Source organism: Triturus cristatus, chromosome 3_2, assembly GCF_964204655.1.
Source record: "Triturus cristatus chromosome 3_2, aTriCri1.1, whole genome shotgun sequence".
Lineage (NCBI taxonomy): Eukaryota > Metazoa > Chordata > Amphibia > Caudata > Salamandridae > Triturus > Triturus cristatus.
The window spans coordinates 864,730,591-864,750,700 of record NC_140584.1 but is presented as its reverse complement, the minus strand read 5'-3'; the positions used below and the strand labels follow the sequence as shown (position 1 = coordinate 864,750,700).

At 44.5% G+C, this 20,110-nt stretch overlaps 1 protein-coding gene across 12 annotated transcripts in view; it reads left to right on the top strand.

Moving 5' to 3' along the window:
- MYO18A (myosin XVIIIA) overlaps positions 1-20,110 on the top strand; it is a 768,001-nt gene that overhangs the window by 209,682 nt on the left and 538,209 nt on the right. The window lies entirely within an intron of this gene.

The window sequence follows — 20,110 nt, the reverse complement described above, 5'->3', positions numbered from 1 at the left end:
CGCCCTCCCCAGGCCGGGCCCGCGGGCTGAGGGAGCGCCAGGCCGCGGCCCGGAGGAGGGCCCGGCCTTTACTGCACAGTCACCTTGCTGAGCACAACACACAGGTCAAGGGCGGTGACCCGGTCAGCCCGGAGGCCTGCATTCTAACCGATTCTGGTGACCCTGGTACAGTCCCTTCGTTACCTGGTGACTCGTCCTTATCTACCAAGGGCAAGGGAGGGGTGCCTCGAAACTCACTTAACCACAGCGATAGGCGCTATCTTTTGCATCATTCCTTTACGCTGAAGCAATAACACTAGTGCAGTCACACTGTGTTACACAATGCTGTAAGAACTCGTATCGGGTAGATAATAACACAGGTCTAGTGAAATAATAAGTAATGTTCAAGCGCCCTGGAACGGTTTTCTCAAATCGTTTGTGAGTGTTTATATTTCCATAAAAATCACAATGCACATCAGCTGGATTTCTGCAGACATTATTTTTTTTTAGTTTTAAATAGCGCCAATAGTCCCGACAGTATCAGAGCGCTTTACCCAACACAATTAAGTGTGTTTCCATAACTCTGATCTAGAATGTTTTTCTAGCGTTCGGATCAGTCTACAGGGAAGCACCGGAGTCCTGCGGACATGGCATGTGGCAGGGCTGTGTGCCTCATATGTAAACACATCAAAACTCATTTATATTGTTAGCAAAATCTTATTTTCCCCATTAACTCTTTCTCTTACTAGTTAGGTTTCTTTATTTGCCCTGAGAACGAAGGTTTTTTTCGTTAAAAAAACCCGAGACCGAGGCATCGGTCACGAACTGCCTTAAAATGTTCAAGTTACTTTATGACTGAATGTTTATAAAGTTTGTCACGAGGGATAGAGGTCGCTTTTGAAACAGGCCACAAGGCCCACCTTCTCCTTTGTAGCTCTGCAAATTCAACTGTAAAACATTTTATTGTGTGATTACTTAAAATTATTACAAAAAAATAATAAAAAGTTAGAAATGCACTTGTGTAAAAAGACATTGGCTAAACGAAACTGAAGAAAACCCCTGCGTAAGTGATGCGGTCATAAAACACCCACAGTGCTTCCCTGTGAGGCACTTGGCAACTTTTGTACAACCCAACAATAGCATCATTTGATGAACGTTCTTAAAACAGGTCTGGTTGGAAACTGAGCATTCAATTACCTGGCGTCACTAAGTTATACCCAAGGCGTTGTGTAGACTTACTGAGGTAACTAGGAGTTTCTTAAAGCAGCATGTAGGAATGTTTAGCTGCAAGATACGTTTCTGTAATGTTCGCCATATTCAGACAATGTTTCATAGTGTCACAACATCTTGTAATTCCATTGTGTAAAAATGTTTGTTTTAAGGCCTTCATCTCTGGTCAATAGCATAGAGTGGGCAAGATTGAGTCCCTTCTGTAACTAATCAACAATTTTGTGTAGGCCTTGTGGACCCCTGGGTGTGCACAAGGCCTACTCAGTGGATCCTCAACTGTTTTACAAAGTTAAATAATATTACAAATTATAAATTAATAAAGAATGTGCAAATAAAGTAGCAAATTGACAACAATTTAAAAAACGTTTCTGTATTTGATGGTGAATTAAATAAAATATTTCAATACTTGAGCATTTGTTTGGTGTATACTTATTTTTATGTATTGTTTCGAGGTTCGAATCATAGAAACTACTTAGGATGGGGTCCCTGGGGTTCAATATGGCTCAGTGGAGGACCCTCGGATTCCAATAATGATTCAGTGGGGGTCCACAGAAGTCAAATGGTTGAGCACCACCGTTCTAATAAATTTGGTTGATTGTGCCAGGGCAATTTAAAATCTTTGTTAGGAATAACATAAAGCGCATTTCCATGATGCTCGGTTATCTGGGCTTATTTAAAGACTATTGCAGAAATACCAAGGTCCAGGGATCCCAATTCTGGAGAAAATTGCTCAATTTTTATGTAACTTATTCCTTGTGGAGGATGACTCAAGACACTGGACCTCTATGGTCTCAGATAAGTACATGCATTTAGTTGTGAGTCAATTCACTCCTTCTCAATTAGGTTTAAAGGACAAGAAAATCAATATAGATTGGTAAGTCCAAATTATTATTTTATTTGTTCAAGCGAAGGACTTCTGTTTCAGGTAATCCAATCATTCAGGATAATATTTTTCACATAAAGCGAACAAGCACATTTGAAGCAGAAGTAAACAGCCGACACGTGTTTCACCCTTATGGCTCAGTATCGGTCCAGGGCTTTCTGAAGGCTTAATGTTCAAGGATGCAGCATGGTACATTAGCTTCACATTTCACTATTCAGGGTCACTTATTTAAAGACTCCCTTGCAGAATTTTGGGATGTATATGAGTTATAAGTTTCAATTATTGTTCCAACATCTCTGAATTGTAGGTATTCAGCACCATCTGCTGCTTGGGAGAGATTGTCCATCTGAGATTGTTTTTCTGGCATTTAAAATGTTTTGGGGAGTTTCGTTTGTCCCGATAACTTCCTTCTTTAAGTCTAGCTGAGGTTTCTTTATGAAGGCGGGGGAGCGTTACCCCCCACCCTGTCCACTGCGAGCCACGCAAAGTGTTACAAATAAAATGGCAACAAAAACATTTCATTGCCATTTTATTTTTAACCAAGGCGCGCCACAGCTGTCAGTCTGCCTCCGAGCTAGGAGGGCGTGTCCTCTGCTCCCGATTGGCAGCAGAAGGACTGGAGTAGTGGTGGCAGCGCACTTCAAAGTGTGCATGTCACTTTGGCCGGCGGTCTTGCGCTGGCCAAAGTGAAATGCGCACTTAGAAGCTCTCCACCTAGCTATCTCAGACAGCTGGGTGGAGACCAGGCAAAGGCCCCTGGGGCCTGAAGGAGCGTTTGGCCAACCCGCTCCATCCAATCCTGGCACTACTCTCATGCAGCATTAGAGCAGCGTCTGGATTGGTTAGGAGGATTCTTTCCCTAGTCTTCAGAAGGACAGTGAGGAAGACGTGGAGCCCGCGGTAAGTGCAATTTAGTTTTATTTAATTCTTTTTAATGTGTAAGGCATGTACTGTTTGTTTTATTTTGGATGGGGGTTGTTTTTATTTGGGCTTTTGAGGGAGGTTTGTTTAGAATGGGTTTTTGTAGGTGGTAGGACACTTTGCTCGCCTCACCACTTTGAAAGGTCACCCGCCGCTCCTGCCTAAGTCCATAGTTGCAGAGTTTGTGTATGGCGTTGTGGATGGCGTTTTGACTACTTTCTCTTGTTTTTAGATGGATTTTAGCCAACTTTGGTGCGCATTTCTGATGTCATGTTTTGAAAAGCTGCTTTGCCAGCTGGTTCTTGTTTATGCAACTCAAATTTTACACACATCTGCGATCTCTGAGTGCTCGGAGGTAGGTAAAATACTTTCCTAAAAACTTTGCACTGTAGGAGATAGATCCATGATGGTCTTAAATCTTGCTGCAAAAGCTTGATGGCCATAGATGGATGCCGGCAGCAATTTAACTTTAATTACTTTCAAAATAGTTTCAACAGAAATACTGCATAACTTTGCACATAGTCTGCATAATGCGAAGGTTAAGGCAGCACCTTTTGGTCTAAGTGGCGGCTGAAATCTACAGGGAGGAGGGGGATGGGTAAATGGAAAATAAAAAAACACTTACCTTACACTCCTCTTCAGTCCGTACTTTGGACCTCTTCTTTCATCGACTACAGAGTAGGCAGCAGCAAACTCCCTTCACCAATCCGGTGCTGGTCACATGTGGCTGGCTAACCAGCATGAGAGCAGCGCCCTGATTGGAGTGGGCAGCCTCTCTCTGCGCTCCTCAGCGCACTGGAGGCCTGCACTTGCTCTCAACCCAGTTGTCTGGTTGGCTGTCACAAGACGGCTGGCCAAAGAGACACGCACACCTTAAACAGTGCACAGACAGCCCTCTGCCCTCCACTCTTCCCTGCTGCCACTCAGCAGGCCTTGCCCCGTCCTGACACTCGGTTCAGGATGGGGTGATGAAAAATAAATTATTAATGCATTATTATTTTATTTTTCATCTCTGGGGCTTGGGGGCTTTTAAGGGGGGCAACGCTCTTCCACTCTAATGGAGGAGCTGCCCCTGTTTGTTCTTTAAAGTGCTCAGATGAACCGCGCATAATACACATTTTAGGAAAGCACACAGGTGAACTTGCTACAAACATTTCTGCTCTCACACACACACACAACAAATGCCATACTTCCACTTGCCCAGGTTCGGCAGACTTCTTGGCCCTGAACCCCCCAGGAATAGTACAAGAACGTTCGACACCTTGAGGTAAAATATCATTTTCCTGTTGGTGTGCTCCCTACCCACTTATCTTTAGGAATATTTGGCCCTCTTCTTCTAATTTGGACTCACGTAGGAATGACAGCCTAAGGCTAGTAGTGCCTTCCACCATGGAGGTGCTGGCTGTGCCTTCCCATCGCCCATTTCTTTGGAACTCCCACCATTGGGGCTACCTTCTACTCCAGATCACACAACAACACGTTTCCAAACGTTGCCACTTACCTAATAAAGCATTATGGGCCTGGTCCTATGCATAGGATACCGACTGCATAAGACAGATTCAACCGTCGTCACTAGAGTGCCAAGAGGCGAAGTAATTGGAGAACATTGCACTATGCAAAAACACATCATATAGCTTATCTTATTGGTCAAAGAGCAAAGTATTCTCTCTGCATGCGTACTTCAAGAGATGCTCTTTTAGGAAGCGGTGTTCTTTTTCCCCACTCCCCTATGTTTCCGACCTCCCAACCTGGCCAACCACACCCCTTCTCCAGTGGGAGCGATCACCCCAGAGGAGGGAGAACAGTCCAACTCTAAATGCCGTACTGGGTTCTCTTTCTGGTCCCCATGGCTGGCTTTAGCGCTGGTGGCGCCCTGTGCGACAATGTTTGTTGGTGCCCCCCAATGACCACCTTTGTCAGGGATTCCCTCACTGCCACTCTTCAACAGTGCCCCTCAAGTCTCCATAACTGCTCTCTCACACATGCATTAAATTCGTTTTATAGTGCCACTCATTTCAGTTTAGTGTGTCAGACCCTTTTACATCACAAATATTACACTGAGACCATCAATCCAGTGGCGTAGCTAGCCCTTTGGCTGCCCGTGGCGGTCACTGCATTTGCTACACCGCGGCGGCCGATTGAAGAGTGGGTGGGGATTTCGGCACCGAGATGACAGGTAAGAGTGGGGGGAGGCCGCTGCCTCCAAAACTCCTGCCGCCTGGGGTGGACCGCCCCCACCTCCCCCCCTTGCTACACCACTGGATCAATTATACGTGTGTAAATCAGTGTATGGGAAACATTGCATTAGACAGAGGACTTCAAAGGAGTCATGTCATCCATACTCGTAGGCAGTATAGTTTAAGAGTGCTTGGTCTGGAGAAGCAGAAACTTCGAATGTAAAACTTAACACCATGGTTGGGGGTTCTCTTTAAGAATAAGAATTGATTTCTGCCCAAATGAACCCATTTTGCAACATTAGGATAATGAAAGACTAGGGAAAAATCATAACGCTGCAATCTATACCTTGTAGTTTGCACGCAGCTGTTTGATGACAGTTAATAGCTCCCTCTTCTACATTAGGATTTGAACTTACAAACTGCAAGTAACAATAGGATCTCTTTGACAAGAGCAGGAACCTACTGACTTATTTACATTATAGGCTCTTTGTGATGTGCACGGTACATGTTCTTTGCAGCAGGCATCTTAACACTCTGTGCTACCTTACGATGAATCAAAACTTCCACTTAACAAAGCTCCAATGTCTCTGGCTCCAGAAAGAATATTAATCACTGGAGTTACTGTGACATTTTTATTGTTGTATGAAAATTGCTGGAAGATAAGAATGCAGCCGCAGGTGCTTTTAAAACCATGAGATATGTTGCACCCCCACAGAGCCGGCCCTGCCTTAAAGTTACATGTTTTAATTTAGACATACTGATAGTGAAAGTAGAGAGCGGAGCTCGGCTCTATGTGCCTAGATCAATTAAATAAAAGACCCTGAACGATCACGCGAAACCTTTTATTTTATTTTCTGATTCATAAGCAAATCAAATCTTTAACTGCAGGGTATGGGTGGGCATGAAAGCGTGCCTCCTGTTTAACACTGTTTTCTCTCTTCTATTTCCACAAAGTTTAACGTGGGAAAGAAAGAGAGACAACAGTGTTCGACAGTGCAGGCTTTCGGGCAATGCGACTGGTGCCGAGTTCAGAGAACGAATGGCGCCCCCCTGCTTAGCACCCGGTGCGGTGGCACCACTCGCACCGCCCAAAAGCCGGCACTGCTGGTCCCTGTCGATGCGCGCTCCCTGTTGTAATACATGCCCGGGGCATTGCCACCAGTGAAGAGGCCCTTTGCTCTCTTAACTCGCCCGCCCTACAGTATGAAGATTTCTCAATGGGAAGGTCCCCGCTTGTCTGTTCGTCTGTGCGTGTGAACTGCATTATTTTACACTTCCCTGCCGATTGCTTCTCTTGCACTCATGTTCCCGCCACACCCAACCGATTGACGGCCTCAGATATGAGCCGCGCGTGCTGTGATGATGGACGGGTAGTCGGGTACAAATATTAATTTTGTCCCCCTCTGTTCCTGTGCCACAAGCTCTCGGGGCCTCATTTGGAGACTCTTTTAGGCACATTACCTACGGTTTATGCCCAAAATAGTACACGTTGTTCCCTGTTGCCCCTGTAAAAGAGTGGCTAGTAACCTAGGGCATCGCCACGAGCAAGGCCGGTGTGCCCCGTCTCTAACCATTTGGGCTGCCCTATGTTTATGCCTCCCGGAAGTAGCCATATTTCGATGCTTCCCCTCTGAGGCGAAAATGAGGCATTTAAGTGCATCCAAATATTGGAAAAAAGGATGGTGTACTATTTCAACACCAATCTGCGGGAAAATAATTTTAAGGAGTTTTTGCGTTAGTTAGTGCTTTAAATTGAAATACCGAAGTGCCGGTCGGTACTCACAATCCAGGGAGCAACCAGGTGGGGAGACCAAATAAACACGGGCATGCCAGTGAGCGGGCGTGCACTGCGTGCTCAGCGTCTGAGCACTGAAAGAATTGTAGCTTCTTCGTATACAATACACGCAGCGCTAAAACACATCTCAGCACTATACCCAGTTACCAGTGGTTCAGGGAGGCTGAGACACGTACAGCTAAGTAATCTATAGAGTGTAAGAAGCTAGGAAAGGCCAGGGTGCAGTCACTACCAAGTCATATCAATATTCAATAATACTTAAATTAGATCAAGTCAGGCGAATCTGTAAGCTGTATCTATGATTCAACTAAGTCTCAGCAGTGCAGTTTACATATCCCAACGATTAGTGTTAGAATTTAACTGGTTGTGCATGAGTAGAAAAAACAGTAGCTCCGAGGGGAATACTGTTGTCTCATAGTGCTTGCATGGAGCAAGGCTGCCCTCTGCTGGTTGAGAAATAAAAAGCAAGAAAATTGCTATTTTGCAACCCACCATTTTCCCTTGTCCCGCCGGATGTCTCCAGACCTGCCAGCTTACGAACATTTTTCACCCTAAGGAGGGAGGCGCGGCTTAGTGCCCAGTGTTGCTCGAAGCATTTGAAATAGGGAAACCAGATTTTGAGAAGCAAAAACAGGGACAGGCCAGACATAAAAGTAGGACTAAAGCCCAGGGCTTTAAGTGGGCCGGGTCTCACTGGGTCTGAGCACCGGCAGTTTTTTAAAGGAGGCCTCGAAACGGTTCTCTATTGGGCTCTGTTTTCTGCCCTGGCACAGGCAGCTGTTTTTTTCTCGGACTGCAGTGACAGCAGGCACATCGATGTGTGCATGCTCACATTGCTCACTTCTCACTAGTGGAGAAGTTACGGCATGACATCATGCCAGGTGAGTGTTGTAGGGGAAGGGAAATCCTTTAAAGAGAGTCATTTTCTCTCTGGATTTCCCTTATCTTTTTGAAACTACGGAGCAGCAACATTGTCTTGGTGTCACCGGGGCTTTAAGTGGAAGCTTTTTCAATTTTATATTCAAGCCATACTTTCTGCTTATTTATCTTATGCAACTAACAACCATTGACACAGCCAATAGTCCTGACTTCTTGTAGGGATGAAGTTATTTGTTGTATCATATATCTAGATGCAATGACAAACAGTAAAAATCAAGTCGTGAGGCACACTATGCTAAACACAAATTTTTAGCTTAAGTGTTTTAAGCCACGCCCTGAATTACATTGCCACACCCCTTTGAGAGACCCTCCAGTTTTTCCATCCCACTTAAAGCCCTGCTAAAGCCTTTAGTCTTACTTCTATATCTAGCCTGTCCCTTTTGTGTATAGCCCTGTAAATATGTTCACATACATGCATATACCCACACACTAGGCTTGTAAATGCATGTGTGTATACACACACACACACGCGCGCGCTAGGCTTGTAACTGTGTGTGTGTTTTTAGTTATTATATCTATGGCAAGACCCCTCCACCTTGAGCTCCCTCTGCCCTTCTCCCCGCTACTCTGTCTCTGCTCGGATCAGACTGACAAGGTAAAAAAGAAAATGCAGTGCCTGCACCACAAGTGGATGTGTTGTCTTGTTTGGGGTGGTGACGGAAAGGGAATGCATGGAAGTGTATTCAGGAAAGAGGATGCTGAAGAGGAAAGAGATGAGGTGTAAGGTGTGCAGATGCAGGTGATATGAAGAGAAACAAGCATTTGCATAGCCAATAGGTCTCGCCTTTGGAAGGTGTACGTAGTTTTGCTGTATATGAGGAGTCTACAAGTACAGAAAATATTATATTGTGCTTAACATTCCAAAATGTGCAAATTTCTTTAATATAGCACAGACATATTTAATCTGGGCACATGAATTACTTTAAAATACATAACGTTCATGTAGAAATCATTTAATGTTGGGCTGCATTCTTTGATACCGCAAAGAAATCCTGTAAGAGGGCATTTCATCTTGTATTAGAACATTCCGCCCCTAGAAAGCAGAATGTTCTAATAGTGCATTGAATTAATTTCAAACTACACCGCTTTATTTAGGAGGACACTTATATTCTTAAGTGCTCAACATTCCTTAACAGTGCACATAAATAAATAAAAACATGCCTCAACAGTCCCCAACGTAGAACAGAAATAAATACAAGCATTTGCAATGAAATATGTCTCATATTTGCAAGAGCTTTAGCTATTGACATTGTAAATGACAATACCTTTTATTTATCTGTTTTGATAATTAACACATAAATAAAAGGCATTGTCCTTTACAATGCCAATAGCTCAAACTCTTGTAAATCCGAGACCTATTTAATTTCAAAGCAGCGTCCGCCATTTTCCCGGGCTACCTGGAAAGTGAAAGCGCAGATGGTGCGCTGAATGTTGCAGAGAAAGCATGTCGTGCCTGTAGTAGGCGAAACTCATTAAAGAAAATAGTGCTTACAGACTACCATGTAACAACAGAAGTAAAAGGGCCACAGCAAAAACAACCCGCCTGATCTTCAGCTATACCCAAGATGCATTCCATCAATCAAAAATGCCACAGTCCGATGTGATATGCAATTGATGCATCTGCCATAGAGTCTGAATTAAAAAACATGTTAATTCTGATACATGTAGACATCTCGCACAAGCAGGAATTTATCACAGAGCACAAACTCCCTGCAGTTTCCAAAATAACGGGGCAGAAGAAATGTGGCGGCATTAGGCACTCGCTTCAAATACTTTGCGGAATGCTTTCCATTTTCTAAAACATAATTCTTGCTAGTCCTATCTCAAGAACCAGTTTCATATGAGTGCAAAAACACCCACCCGGAAAGATTATGTCTGTCACCAAGAGGTCACCGAAGCAAGCTGGATCTATCCGCTGAACACACTGTCGTGCATAAACATTATTCAGTCACTCGTTTGCTGAGAATGTGTGAAATGAGGAAGCATGCAGCTGTGCGCTTGCTGTTTCAGATAGGGCACAGTGTTTGTAGACATGTATCCCATGCACCAGCCTAGCTTGTCAACGCAAACGTAATTTAGCAGTTTAGACTGGCGCATCCGATCGCTAAATATAACAAGCGCGGCCGCAAAAGTGAAACCGACATCAAAGTAACATGATCCACAACAGATGGGACCTTGCGCGCTGCTGCTCACTCCCGGAATGCAGCTGGCGCCCTGCTCGCTCCCGCAAAGCAAAGGCAGTGGGAGTGAACATTTATCTAAAATGTGGGGCATGCGCCCCCGTTTAGCCATTGGCAGACTACAAAAACACAATGACACAGGCAACAGCCAACCAAATGAGCGGGGGGGGGGGAGTCTGAGCCACACTGAAAAGTTTATACTGATTACATGAAGCATCCCATAGAGTAGCGCATGCACGCTGCGCTAGGCTCGACCTAAAAAGGCATACATATAACAAAGAGTGAACATAATTGGGGTGCTTGAGACACTCCGAAGACCACTGCCCCTTCCACAGGCCTCAGTAATGTTTAATTCTCTCTTTCAATTACAGAATTGAAACATTTTTAATATGAATTATTTACAATAAAATCACATTGTTATTGATCTTTGACAGCTATCAACCATTGACAAAGCCAATCATTCTGGCTGCTTTTAGTTGTATGTCAGTTGTAGTGTTATATAGCTGGATGCAATAACAGAAAACTCAGAGAGGCACCCAAATACCTGTAGGGCAACACACTATGGTAATCACAGATATGTAGTTTACGTGTGTAGGCCACACCTGTAGTTACATAGGCCCGCCCCTTTTGGAGACCTCCCACTTTTTGAATTCCACTTAAATCCCTGCCGGAAGCCCAAGCACCAATATTAATCAATGGGGATACCCAGTACCGTACAGAACCTGGGGACAATTGCGTGAAGCGAACAGTGGTTCTGCCACAAATATTTACCATAAAAATAACTTCGAAGTTATCTATCCCTTTATTCACTTGGGATGTCACAAATGTTTCTCAAAAAAATGTCCAAACACATGATGATACTAGCACGAATTAATTGTGGTATACAATAATTTATTCTGTCAAATCAAATAATTATGGAAAGGCAAGTACTACACATAACAGTTGTGGTGGAGGATGTGAAACAGTGTAATAGTGTGTATAACGTATATACATTATGACACTTACACTAAATACAAAAACCAAATGACATAAAACATTCAAAAATAGAGTGAAAAAACCCTTTGAAGAAGCCCTTTGAGTCCAATGGGTGTTGCGCGCCTGCTCCACTCAGACAGACCCAAGCAGACATTGTCCCTATAATCACGCGCCTTCCGACAGGACTCGGACTGCCAGTTTCGGACAGGAGAGGGCACGTGACGTTTTGTCAACCGGTAGAGGCTGCGCATGAAACTGGCATGCCTAGCATTTCATGCAGGTACTGTCATCACGTAAAAGTGGTACAAAGGCCGTGACATTTTTTTTTGCACTAGTATCACTATCAGGCATTTCAGGGTTGGAAAAAATGCTGCAATCTTTGTCGGATTTCATTGGGATATAACGCCACCTGATGGCTGTTTTGAGAACGTTCTTTTATTTGTGCGACTTGTGTATTGGGAGACTCTAGGTAGGCCCTAGGAAATGTGTGTGTCTGGCCTGGTTGACCACGCAACTGTCTGAATGAGCTTTTGTTACCAAATATTTGAAAAAATCATAGAGTAAGGCGTTGGCTACGACCAGAAGACTATTTTTCTCTCGTCTGTTTAATGTGTCAAATATTCAGCTTACCTATGGAGTGTTTGCATTGCGATGCACGAGCGACTATTTTACATATTAAAAATCTACTAAATCACGACACATTATGGTTGTTACCTCATAAATGCATTGTGTACAATTATGTAAATATTGGTTTGTCAACGCGGCAAACATTTTTATACATGTTATGTTTAGGAATTTAAATGCAAGCCAGACCTACTGGGGTGTGCAGTTCCAGTTTAACAACCAATTTTGCCGACTATGCGGCCAGGCAGTAAAAAGAAAAATCACATGAACTTTACGTGTCCATGAAAGCATCTGAAACAAAGTTATGTTACACTCTCCCCAGTAGTGAAGGAATAGATAATTTGTACATATTGTTTCCAAGTGTCCAATGTAATCAACAATGAAATAATTTTTTAGATCAATTAAAATGTACGTTTTTAATGCTAACTTACATTCAATTTTTGGAAGATGTAATTGTCCTTTGAAAGTTATTTGTGAACAGTGTCTTAAAGTATATGGATAGTAAAAACCTTATAAACCCATATTTTAAATAAAAAATATGCATCTCTGAAAGACGAGTAGGAGGCATTCCTTATTTCTCTCGAGTAACTCCTATGAAAGGTCTAGAGCCGCGTGATGTGTTGTCCTCCTACTGATGCTTGAGAGTTTGGCTCGAGTTCTTCAGACGTGTCTGTCTGAAGCAAGATCCTGAGAGAGGAGAACATAACACAGCCTCACACCAGCACCCCCTCGAGCCGAAGGCTTTGCTGACTTTGGAAAACCGACAGTCCATTAGGACAGCTGTTCCTATACAGTCATCTTTATTCTTAAGTCTTGCAAAAGTCAAATGTGAACTTTTCCATGCATTCTGATCCTGGAGCCCCGAATTTACTTGAAGAAAAACAATCCGACAAGTGTTGAAGTGCAAGGAAAATACAGGACTTTTTAAAGCCTTGCGTCCTGACCGTGGACAGCTTTAGATCTCTGCAGACTGCACTTGTACTCAGCTGAGGTAGGAAGTCATGGGGCGGCGTCTGCTCGCGGTGCTTTGCAGCCAGGGCTTTACTTTAATAATTAGATCACATCGGTGCGGCCACCTTCCTCGCTCAGTATTGATATATTCATGTCTTTGCACGCGTACCACCTGGACTACACCCGCATACCTGAACGTTGAGCCTTACACCGTTGTATTACTATGCCAATGTGACAGTGACAGTGAGCACTCATGTCTGTATTGAAGAATTGTAATGAAACGGTAAATAAAGTTACAAAAATATTCATGTCTTCATTCAGCGGAATAGAAAGAGTTGTAGCTGTAGATTTGTGAAACCCGTTTAATCTTTACACAAGCGCAAAGTTTGCACCATGGTTGACATGTTCAAGATTTGGTGTTGAAGTCTTTCTTCAGAGCAGGTGCTGCACATTTTCCTCTTTTACCTACAGTTTGATTCTGACATTACCATGTTAATTTCTGTCTTTACCATGTTAATTTCTGTCTGACCTGGCTAAAGTTGTATGGGGCTGTTGTGGGGGGTTGGCTGTTATTTGCTCCTCCTGAAATATGAAGGAAGCTGATCTGGCTTGACCCATGGTGCGGGAGGAAAGGTTTGCTGGAATCTGAGTATCAGCCACACAGTTATATACCCAAAAACTGGTTTCAATAATGTTCGTAAGAAACGGGTATTCCAAAAAGTCAGAGGGTGTGCCGAGACATACAAGACACCATAGACTGCATGAGAGAGTGCACTGGTGTCTTCTTGGCCCTTTTCTGTTAAAGTTGGTGGATCAGATGCAGATGTGAGTGAGTGGGGCATTAGCCGAGACATTAGATCTCTGCCCTGCTTTGCCGTGGTTGAAACTGCAGGTGTTTCTATGTCCTTTTTCCCTCTTACTCATTTTCTTAGTCTCTCCCCACACCTCACGAGGCGGCTCACAGTACTTCTGTTTGGCTATGCCTGAGAAGCGGACACTCCCCCTGTATCCCCCTGTTCTGCGCTTGAATGCTCCTAATAATGCGCTTTCTGTAATCATCATTGTACATGGAACATTGAGCTACTGTATGCCACTGCAGTGTGTTCTTACCATTGGTTTATTTTCAAAAAATGTTAATAAAGACATATATTAAAAAAGAGCTGGTGCATCAGCCTACAATCATTAACCGCAATGAATGCCTTTGACAGCTTCCGTGATATCCAGCAGCAGAAACGTCCATGTTGGCCACACACCACAAATGGTCCAGGTGAGAGGGTAGCAGGTTCTTATTCGTGATAAACACCTGCCGTTGAAGCAGCTCTACCCCTGCCAGGGATTTGTGGAGACGGGGTTGGATTGAGGTAGATTTCTAGTGCCGCGACAGGAGTTCTGTTTTCAGGCAGCAATTCCTGAGAAAAAGTCTTAGAGGTTTACAAAGGAAAAGTATTCCACGGTGAAGTCTGGGCTGCTAGGCAGGGCTTGAACCTGGAGATTTCGGCTTAGAATGGCAGCAGTTTTATTTACAGTACAGGGGACAAGCAGTTCACACCAGGAACATCTAACAAGGTGTTTGAAGCAGTATCAGAGTAAATGGACTGCACCGAGGGAAGGCGGTCGTGCCGTCACCAGCCCCTACAGCCCTCAAACCGCCCAGAATCCAAATCAGGCTGAGGAAGCTCCAAAGATACCTTTTGAGGTATGGCTTGTTTTCATGATGGATTGTGCATGTATCTGTGTGGTATGTGTATAGCGTAAACCTAGCCAACATGGCAGCGGAGCGTGTGCAGGGTCAAAGGCCAGCCTGAAGTCAACGAGTGATAGAAGAGGCAGCCGGGTTGTGGACGGTCAAGGCCTTGGGCTGTAGCGTTCGATAAAGAAGTGAGTTTTCAGCTCTATCATAAACTGGAGCGGCGTCGGAATAAACCGGATCTGTACATTTATTGTGTAGCATATTTAGTGCAAAAATACACATTCGACGGGCCTCAACGTTAGCAGCAGCTATGCTGCACTTACGCTCTGGGAAAAGACTTAATCAGGTTGCTGTAAAGTGGGTCTGATTAAGTATAGGTGAAAATACCAGACAAATCCATAATATAGATTTGTTGAGGCATGAACTGGCATCATTTATAAACGTGAAGGGGTAATTGTACACAATGTAGAGAGCGGGGCTTTTGCGGTGGTTACATGAGTTACTCAGGTCTAGGACCGCACAGCCTTTGCTGGGGTTTAGCAGAGTCTGCGGCCCCAGGCTGTTAACAGGGCTAGCCATACGTTAGACTTGTTAAAATCTCCTTATGTCAATAAGGCATCTATCTGCCCATCAGGTACAAAGGACTTGTCAGAACTCTGTGGGCGCCTGAGTGATCGCTGGGTGTGTAGTAAGTGCCATCGGAGAGAAATGGTGGTTTGCTGAACTGGGATCTGCAGACATTAATGCCTGTAAGAAAATCCAAACGAATGGCGGCTTTTCACCAGTCGCATAGTTGGGGTTAGAGCGAGACTACGGGTGATCTAGGGGAGAGGTGGAGGGGTGTGGCCATTGGCAAGGTCGTAAACACCAAGGAAATCTAATCTGCTGCCAAAAATGCAGTAGAAGTATGAACAATCAGACGCCCACATAGCTTTGGGGGGCTGGGAATGGATTGCTCCACGTGCACATTAGTGGAGTACAAAAGAATGCACGTTTGAATGAGGCCCGTAGATTGTTGCGGGTTCAGCTTCGGTCTCCCAAGCTTGTCCACCCCAGAGCAGGCCTAGCCTTACGTGTGCCTGTGATTGGCACCCATTCGAGACGCGTGCTGTAGACCAGCCAGCTGGCTGGCACCCTTCTCGGGTGCCCAGGTCTCTGACAGCAGAGCAGCCTCTTGTCTCGAGGATTCTGTTCATTCTGCTGGAGAGTGGTCAGCTTTTGGTGAGCAGCTGTCCGGCCCTTCAAATGGACACATTGCTTAGCAGTTGGACAGGAGCTGCCGAGCCGACGGTGCTCTGCACAGGAGCCTCCTCCTTTAAACTCAATATGGCCCATTTTACATTGTACAAACATGTGCGTGGCTTTGAAGAGAAGACGCGTGCCTGCTTTCTTCTGTAATGTCTTCCTGCATCACCAGCCGCGTTGTCGTGTCTGAGGTGTGAAGATTTAGCAGAAACCACACTGTCCTGCTACGCTGGAAGGCGTTGTGCAGTCATTGCACAGTGCATCCGTGTGGTAAAATATTACGTGGAATCTAACAGTACCCACCATTCGTATAGCTACCAATAATCCGAGTTTCAAATCTCTCATAGCTGATGTTCCAACCAGGGCCGTAGAGCTGACACTCCTCAACCTCGACTTCAACCCGCGCACAAGCTGTTCTACGTGTCCCTCTGGGACTGGTTCCTTCACTAGGGACGCATGCCTCTTTCAGCCTCCTATTCTGTCCCCCATGCCATTCCTCAGTGCGCCCTTGTGAGACTGTAGAACCACTACATGCTGTATTGTTCAACTATGGCTCCCATGAATCCCTTCATGTGCCTCTTGTAAACGTTATCACATAACATGTACAGCGCTCTGATACCTTCGCGTCTAGATAGTGCTACATAAAACATCAAAATGATAATAATTCTGTGCCTATTCCACTTCCCGTGTAGTTATGGATTTTCTCCACTCGCCAGATAATCCACCATCCTATGCACATTCGCAGATTTCAACAAAAAAGTCCTGCTAGTCCAAATGAAGCAAACATTACTAAAAAGGCGGCCTTGGAGTGGAGCGCAGTGCAACTACCAAAACCTTTCAAAGGTGAATAGATCACTTTTTTTTTTTTTTTTTTTATTATTTATTTTTTTTTGAAACCGTTTATTACAGGTCTTAAAAGTATACAAGTATGGGCCCACAACCTTCCGGCCGGCCGCTAGCAATGGTAGGAACATACGACATACATTTATGGACACGTGGTATTACAGGAGGAGCATTTCTCCGTAGGTAACAATGTCAAAGCCACATCATCCAGGCCCCAGTATGCGGTTTCATTTTAAATTAAGAACAACAAAAATTAAAACCACACCCACAAGGCAACCCACAATCAAAAATAGCAGCACGTGCTCCCCTAGAGGGGGGATCCCAACTATACACAGAAGTGTGAGGAGGGGGAAGAGAACAGAGCGAGGACTGGGGGAACCCAATGCCCGGCAGCGGAGGAATGAGTCGGCTAAGGGGATGGGGCTGGCGAGGCACCAGGCAGCAGCGGTGGTGCGCAGATACCCCCTCGGTAGGCGTTCCAGGGGCCCCATACTTTCACCCATGTCCCAGGCTTACCCCTCGCCACATACACCACCTTTTCGCGAAACATGCACCAGTCCATGTGTTCTTTCTAGGCCGAGACCGTCGGGGGCCTCTGGGATCCCCACAGTTGAGCAATATCACGCTTGGCTATCATATATCCCAGAGTCACCCACCACGTCTGCGGCGCCGAGCAATCAGTCGGTTCCCACACATTCAACAGGCATCTCCTCGCTTCAGGCAACAACGCCACATGTGTAACCAGTCGCAGCACATCATGTACACCACGCCAGAACCCCTCTACCTCCGGGCACTTTTTATTTGTTGATCGTTACAGTCGTTGGTAAAAGAGGTGAGAATTTTGCTCCGGGGATGTTACTGTGCCCAATTTATAGACTTGTGAAAAGACGTTTGTGTGGCAGCGAGATAACAAAAACATTACACCTGGAAATGGAATTCAATGAAAGGCGAAAAATCATTAAACAAAATAGTCCAAAAAATATTTTGCTTTACTGTTATGCAAATGGACATTTACATCACAGTGCTTTGAAAGCCCAGATAGTTTGCACCTCTTCAGGATCTTACGCCTTGCCTTTTAAAGTGCCTCCTACTGTGATGCATAATAAATATGATAGGTATAATAGTGTTTTGGGGGGCTTGTCTTCTACACTGCCCTTTCCCGCTTCCCTCAGCCTCCTGACCCTCACCCCCCCCCCTCCCCCCCCATCAAGTTTAAAAACGAGTTGTGGTTCTGGTTGAAATGCGGCAAGGCACTGCAATTGGCCTGTTATGGTAACCAACGCACACAACACATGCCATAACTTGCACCAGGTTTTCCTGCTCAGGGATATGATGATTTTACCATTTTGAAGGGTGTAGTGAAGGAAGACCTAGATGACTGGTGAGGTACACAGGATCATTACGCCTGAGGAAGGTTTAAAAGTAAACAGTGAATGGGCAGAATGAGGGCTTTTTGAAATCCTCATAGAGGGCTGCGGTATTCTTACTGTAATCTATGGGATTTAGCAAGAGGAAAAGTATTTTATTTCAACCCTCTTCGGCTTAAAATACAGGGAATGACTCTTTAGAATCCTTCTGTCCCCATGACAGGTCTTAGGCTCTGTGGGGGATATGCAATAAGAATTACAGAATCACAAGGGGATTGAGGGGGCATAGGGTGTGTGCGCCAACCTGGAAGGGAGTTGTAATCCACCCACCAGCCTTAGCTGTACTTTCTTGAGAATCACAGCCCTAATGCAGTCATCTGAAATGATGTGGCGCGGGAGAAGAAGCTGTTGACCAAAAGTGCAAACATTTGCCTTAAAATGTACATTGACAAATGGGTGTCATGCAAATTTACAAGTAAAATTCTCATATCATATGCCATCCTCATTAGAATCACAATACATTAAATAAGACAACTTTGCATCCAAAAATACCTCAAACATCCATTTCTCCACAGAAGCACTTAATCTATATTAACACATGCTGTAAACTATTCAATAAATACAGCTCCCCAGGCTTTTAGTTAATCTTAATCAAGGGGATAATTATTTATTATCATGGAAAATGTACTTGATCATAATGTTGTTTCTTCTTGAAAAATGTAAAAGATGTACAACCATTCAGCAGTGCGTAGCAGGGGCTCTTAAGTAGCCACTCTACATCATATAGGAACTACACCCATGTTCAAAACCACAATGTCTCAATTATAGTGACTTGTCTTACTGAGCAGTACAATGGACAGTAAACACAAACATGCTAGCTTGTTTTCCAATACATAAAAGTTCTGTCTTCATTTGATCTGCTCTACCATCAACTTGCAACATCCCTAAATGTGTCTTGTCTGAATCGTACATGTAAACATTCTATATGAGATCTAATACATCAATCAATTAATAATTCTTTATTCGGCCAAACAGGCCATAAAAGCCACAAGAAAAATACAACATTACGCAATAGACTAAAAACAGCATTAAAACAATAAGCGGATAAAAAAAATTACAATTCAGTACCAAACATGATAAAAGAATTCATCACAAACTTGAATAATACATAAGCCCTCCATTGTTTTTCTGGCTCTGACGGGAGCTTTTAAAAAAGAGCATATTCTAAAAACAGATGATCGAGGTGTTCAGCAATTGCAAGTGCTGTAATTAATTCTTCATTGCACCTGCGAAAACCAATATTTTTTAACTGAGGCTTGAGACAGGATTGTTCAGAGAGGTTATCACACTGGCAAAATGTAGCAGAAATCCCCAAATTAAAACCAGAGCCAACAAAACACAAAAGACTCCATACATACAGTGTTTGACCGGAACCGAAAAAGCAGATCCAGGACATTGTATGCATCTTTAGCGTGGCGTCACAACCCCCCACACAGGCTCGCACAGTTTTTATATAGTTGTTAATCTAGGTATTGAAATATCTAATATATCCTGTTTTCGTGCTGCTTAAGCCCTTTGTACACTTGTTTTTAGTGTCCCCAGGGGTGGCTCCTCCGCTGTGCTGGAGGAGCATCACCCCCCTGCCAGCAGGGTGAAGAAAACTATGGTAAACCCAGGTTTAGGATTGTTTTAATTTGTTTCCCAGAGTCTTAGGGCAGGACCAGGGCGATAACAGGCGCCCATTGGGAGTGGTATGCACCGTCATCAGTGTGCATGACGATTTCTCCGGCCATCTCAGGACGACCAAAGCGTCATGTGCAGTGAAGCTCTCTCCAACCCAGCTGCGCTGCTGGGTCAGAGACAGTAAAGCACAGGCTCCCAGTCTTTGGTGCTCCGGCCAATCAGCTGCTCTCAAGTATGAGAGCAGCTTCGGGTTTGGCTGCAGGGGACTCTAGGAGCCCCTGCCTGCAGTGGAGCCAGAAGCGGGGCAGAAGACGGCGATGCGGTGGGCCGCAGGCGGCAAGCAAGTTCTTTTTTTTTTTTTTTGCTCCTTTTTTTGTTGTTCGTCGTCCGCCTCCCCCTCCTCGCCCCGCCCCTCTCCTCTGACAGCAGCCTCTACTGAGTATCCCCAAATCTTCCACTTTTCTGATCCAATGGCCCATATTGTTCCTTTAGAAAGGACCACACCACAGAGCAGGCGTTCCAACGGTAACCCATACTTAATGGAATAGCCAGTTGCTGATCCATAGTTTTGTACCTATACATTGTCCAATAAGTTTGACATGTGTCCATCTTTCCAATAGTAGGCTCA